General features: G+C 40.2%; 1 non-coding gene across 1 annotated transcript; it reads left to right on the top strand.

Moving 5' to 3' along the window:
- The first annotated feature begins 1647 nt into the window (after nt 1-1647).
- trnai-uau (transfer RNA isoleucine (anticodon UAU)) lies at nt 1648-1741 on the top strand. Its single transcript has 2 exons — nt 1648-1685; nt 1706-1741. It is a non-coding gene; the product is annotated as a tRNA-Ile (tRNA).
- The last annotated feature ends 4317 nt before the right edge of the window (nt 1742-6058 follow it).

Below are 6058 nucleotides of genomic sequence, written 5' to 3'. Positions count from 1 at the left end.
CGTATCACACCCGCAGGTGTGTTTATTCTAAGTTTCAAAACTGGCATTGCCCCCCGCATGTCTTTGAGGTGACCGATGGGGTCACTTGATTTCTTCTTATTCATTCAGAATGTTTATGTTAGTGTTTCCTGTATGTCATGTGTTGAATTATGAATATGCTGAGAATAATAATAAAAAAACGACACAACACAGATGAAGGTGTCTGGTCTCAGTGAGTCATTTCCTGGTGTTACATTTTGACAGCCTGCCTTGTCTCTCAGCCACCTACTCTGTCTCTGTCTCTCTTTGTGTTGCTCTTGAGGGGGAGTGTGATAAATGGGGCCTGAAACACACTGTGGCCTGTGCGAGGATGTTGTAAAATACCCCCACAAAATATGGCAATTTGACACAGTGATGAGGAATGAGAAGCGCTTTCACAGTATAAATCTTGTCCTTGTACGCAGTGGTGTTTATGTGTTGACACAGCCCCTGTTGATCAACTCAGTAAGATTTTTCATTTGCCGCTTACCCTTTCACTGCAGCACGCCACCTTAAAAGCATCATCTGCTGCAGCTGCTTGGTGTGTTTTTCTTTCCACCATGTTTTCTATACAGCCTGTGATTTCCGCCTTAAGGTGAAAATTAGAATCAGAGGGAAAGTGTTAGTGACAATATTTAGACTGAAGCTATAACATGCTGTAATTGTATTTGTCTGTTAGCTAGTGGCATGGGGGGGACTGCAGGGAACTGCAGGGGACGCGAGAGAGCGGCAGCCCACTGAAGTTCAGCTCACTATGAACAATACACTGCCCCAGAGTTCATGCAAGCCTCAACCGGCGGCTGTAGCTCAGTTGGTAAGGCAGTCGTCCACGGTCAGTGGCTCGATCCCCGGTCCCAGCTACGTGTTGAAGTGTCCTTGCGCAAGACACTGAACCCCAAGTAGCTCCCGGTGGGTCAGGTAAACACCTTGCATGGTAGCCACCACCATTGGGGAGTGTGTGTGCGAATAGGTTAATGGGAATCAACTTTGTAAAGTGTTTTCGATATAAGTGGCCATTTAACTGCGTGTTGTCTGATTTCATTTAAAGAACAGAAGAAATGTCTTTTACTCATCGTGAAAGGATACCTGAGGCACTTCCGGTGACACAGTTACTTAAAGTTCCCCTATATAGCTGGAATGAAATAATTATTAAATGGTTTATAATACAATGTGATGCTTTTGTATGCAGCTGTCTGCACTTTATTTAATTTTATTATAGCTTATATTGGGCTACTGGATTTGTCCAGCCGTATTAATCAGAACTGTCCTGTTTGTTTCCTGGAAAAAAGCTCAATGAGATGCTATCAGCGTTAAGGTCGCAGTCATCAGTTCTTGTTTTTACATCCTACAAAAACAAGACCCACTATGATTGTTTGTTTCTCGAACTGTAAAACTAAAGCACACAGAGTTCACGCTTCCTTCTGTCGACTTTGGAGGCCGGAGATTTCGCAGCGGTTCCTGAATGCAATGAGTCGGCTCCTGTCTGCTGGACTCTGCGTGACCGCCGCTTCTCACGCAGCCTTTATCCCTCGTATTGCTGACTGCACTGAAATCAAACGCGAGCACAAATGTCCCGCCGTGGACACTTGTAGCTCTCATAAACTGATTTTCTGTCCGCTTTCCGCCGAGGCTCCAGTGGCGCAATCGGTTAGCGCGCGGTACTTATATGACAGTATACAGCAAAGCGATGCCGAGGTTGTGAGTTCGAGCCTCACCTGGAGCACAGTTTTTGGACTCACGTGACAGTGAGTCAGGACTGAGAGGATACTTCCTGTACTTCCTGTTATTCGCGTCACTGTGTATTTATATCCGGTCATCAGGTCTAGTTCCACGATTATGTAACTCAAAACAACTAATGTCGTTAATACACTCATGTGATTTGTGCCTCAGCCTTTATACCGAACTGAATAGAATTACATTTGCACATTTTTTAAATTAACACAATTAAAATATGGCAAGATTTATCACAGTCCTTTGCATATAATCTAAAAACGTCATTATATAAAATTCGTTTGTTCATTGTTTTCATTGTTAATTTTTATTTAAACTGCTTCCAGTTTATAATAGCTGTTTTTAATTTGATAGGCTGCATTATTATTATTATTATTATTATTAATATTGTTAATGTTTTTAACTATATTATTAATGTTTTTAAATTCTGCCTTTCTGGCAATAATAATAAGAATAATAATAATAAGATTTCCTCTCACACCGTTGATCAATATGCGAAAACGTTATACTAGTGTAACGCCCAGTTTCCACCACTAGATGGCATCATGACTGCGTCAACCTGAGGCTTAGTCACTGTGTGTCCCACTCATTACACTGTATTTAACCCGCTTTGGCTCAAATAGTCAGCTGGCAGACTCTGGTATCAATTCGGGCAATGACATAAATGCGGGTTGGAGCTGTTACAGACTGCAGGTGTTTGTAGGCTTGTAGTTGCATTTCGTTCGTGTTAGAAAAAGAAGCCCCTACTGAGAAAATGGGCCCCTGGGAACAGACAGGAAATGTAATTTTACATTTGTTTTTTGTTGGTTTGTTTTTTTTTTCTTTTTTGTCTGTCATTTGATGTCATTTTTGTCAGCTTTGTGGATCTTTCTGTGACCATTTTACATGTAAGTGAATGGATATATGAACATTATTTTCAAAATAAATAAATAAATGCCATTTCTGTAACCTGAAATAGTATGTTTACACCTGCCCATTGAAGAAAACGTCAGGCAGGTGGTGGTATTGTGCAATTAAGGAGAAAAGTAAGAAACGCAAGGAGCCAGTGTGTGGAATTTTCCACAAAACATCAGGTTATTTTTAAGAGAAGAAATATTCAACGTTCAGCAAACTTTGCTGTAAAAATGTTCACTTCCTTGTCTGTTGTTGACATTTTCACTACAGCTACACATCTCTAAACAGCATGTGCACACTACTCAGATTCTGTAATGGACATTGGACAGTGGACATCTCTGTTTCTGAAGACCCTAACATTTTATTTTAATCTTTTTCATGATTGATTTAACTGCTCATGACTTTTACATGCTGTCTTATATTTGTATCCTTCTATGTTTGTGTGTGTGTGGGTGTGTGTGTGTGTGCAGGTCTGTCACTCTTAGCCTCACAAAGCTGGGAATGAACAAGCAGAAGATTGCAGTAATGATGTGACCCAGATGTCCAGGGTGCAGATCTCTAGGCTGAAAATGAGAGTGCAGATCTGTCACCACTACCCCCCTTCATCCATCCATCTACCCAGCCTGGGACACAATCACAGAGAATTTAGCAGCAGGAAATATGTGTGTATGCTACCACTTATGTGCAATGCAATGTTGCAGTGTGTTGCATGTGTTATCACCATATGTGTGTGTGTGTGTTTTAAGCTCATCCAGATTCATGTAAACACAAGGGATCAGATTTTGTGTGCCACTTGTTCTTGGTGCTCCGGATTAGACGTAACAGTTTTTTAATTTACTTTCCTCAGCTGCCTACATAAGAAGCTAAAGCCTAGTATCGCCCCTCCATTGACCCCCTCCACCTCCTCCTCTTTCTATCCTGGCTCCCCCCCCCTCAGTTGTCCCCTGAGGTGACCAGGTGGCTGAACAATCACACACACCACCCTGACAGTAGGCTCAGCAGGCTACTTTATTCAATGAGAAGCATGGCAGTTGGAGGGTTGTAGGAATATATATATATATATATATATATATATATATGTGTGTGTGTGTGTGTGTGTGTGTGTGTGTGTGTGTGTGGCACAGTGTGTGCCAGGGATTGAGGGGAAAGGGGACAAAAGACAGAGTTTAATATTTAGGATAAGCTGTGATTGAACATTCTGAGATCAGAGCAGAATGATCACATTCTGCAAGTGATAATCCCTCATCTTGGAAAATTAAATACTACTCTGCTGCCTTTCATACACAAACACAGACACACACAGCGACACACACACTTCGACACACAGTATTTAAGCAGGGTCCTAATCTGACCTGTGTCTCATAACCCTGGTTGATTCTTCAGGGAGCTGTTCTGACATCTGATGAGTTTTTCATTAATAAGACACAAGTCTAATCCTGAGGGAGGAACACAAAATGACAACAGATAAGCCCTGCTTTCCCCATCTTACCATCACACACACACACACACACACACACACACACACACACACACACACACACACACACTGTATGTGCACAGATTCACTGTTACAGTAACTAAACATCTATACATCGAAGCATAGACTCGTGCACAGCACCAATTTTATTTACCTCATTCTAAATTTAATCATTTTTGCACATTTTCACATATTTGATATTTGAATAAATAAACAATCGCGTATAAAAGACGTGACAGAGGTTTCTCGTGACTCTTCTGATGAACTTTATTTTGTCAGTAAAGTTGTGCTCCATTATTTGCTGAAAGCCCTTGTACTGCAGAGCTTAACTGGAAGTGCTTACTGGATGGTCAAACATCCTTAGAAACCATCGACACTCTTACTGTAACTTTAGCATGCAGAGGACACATTTTGAGCAATGCTATGACTGTCTTCCAAAAGTAACTCACTAGAAATTTGCGCTTGTTATTCCTGGATTTCACCCGTTTTTCTCTAAATGTATGCCATGTCAACTTGTTCTTTTCTAGCTTGAAACATATGTGCATGACTTCTAAAGGCTCGCGGCCAGTTCTGAAAGGCAGTTTTTGAAGGTATAGCACAAAGCCTGGTCTCATCTCCTCCTCTTGACTGCATTACACGGCCTGCTGTATCTGTCTCCAAGAATTCTGTGTTATGCCTTACTTCCTGGTCTCAGCATTTTAAATAAAACATTTGGGATTGATGGCAAATAATGAATTTATTATAAAACTTTGTTATGTGGAAATGCTGCCTGCTGACAGTAGAGCTCAGGGAAGGTCCTTGCTCTTCAGAATGCATTATCCACACATGGGCACAATGTTACTGTGTAAACAACTACAGGTATGTGCTCTTTAGGTCTCCCGTTGCTCTATTGACTTTAACTATATAGTCTGAAATAAAAGCCAACAGAATGTCTGATAATGTCTGAGTCTATCAGTGGTTAGTATGGAGCGGAGTGCATGTAAAGACTACTGTCCCCTTTGGTATTTTTAAAAGTTACGATCAGTTCAATGTTCAAGTGTCACAGTTGGTAAGGTGGAGCTGCATGTATAAAACAAGATGAATAGAAAACATTACAAAATAAAGGAGACATTTTGGTGCAGTGGAATTAAGACCATAACTGAAAAAAGATTTTAAATCTGTCATCCAGGCAGCAAGGTGACATGTAATTACTTTATACTTTTATACCAGACATTTCAGTTAATAATAATAATAATAATAATAATAATAATAATAATAATAATAATAATAATAATAATAATAATAATAATAATAATAATAACAAATCTATTAATTGACCTATGTTGTGTCAAGAATCTCCGAAATGCAGTGATAAGCTCCATAATGTAGAGTAAATGAAAGTTATTATTTTCTCTGAATCGTAGTGAACATGAAAATAACATAGAAACAGGGCTATTTTCTATAACTTTAACAATGTAAATACTATAAAAATACAAAAGTACCTCACAAGGTACAGTTGTACGTAGTTACTTTTCACCAGTAAACATGATTTAATTTGTCTTTGCTGGGGAATCTCACTGCAAGCATTATGTTGCGCTTGTTATTGACCCCGGGACACTTGTCCTCCTACGTTAACTTCTAAACATAATGACGACAGTAAAAAAAAATCCATCTCAGCTGTACCAGATTGTGTTTTGGAATCTTTAAATACTGAACATTTTGTTCTTGGCCAACAGGATGGGGATCTGTCGTCTCCGACCACGGAGTTAAATATTTCTTCCAAGACCGACTCCACTTACCCGCGCTAACATCGGCGTACGCCTGTAAATGATACAAACGCATCGTATTGCTTCAGCACGTCAGAGACCTTCGGTAACGGACCAATGAAAATGTGTGTTGAACAGGGGCAGAGCTAGATGACAGCAGAATTGGCCAATTAAAAAACGTTTTGCCTGGTCG

This window comes from Channa argus, chromosome 20 (assembly GCF_033026475.1).
Source record: "Channa argus isolate prfri chromosome 20, Channa argus male v1.0, whole genome shotgun sequence".
Classification (NCBI taxonomy): Eukaryota; Metazoa; Chordata; class Actinopteri; order Anabantiformes; family Channidae; genus Channa; species Channa argus.
The sequence above is the reverse complement of the archived record's forward strand: the minus strand, read 5'-3'. Positions and strand labels throughout refer to the sequence as shown.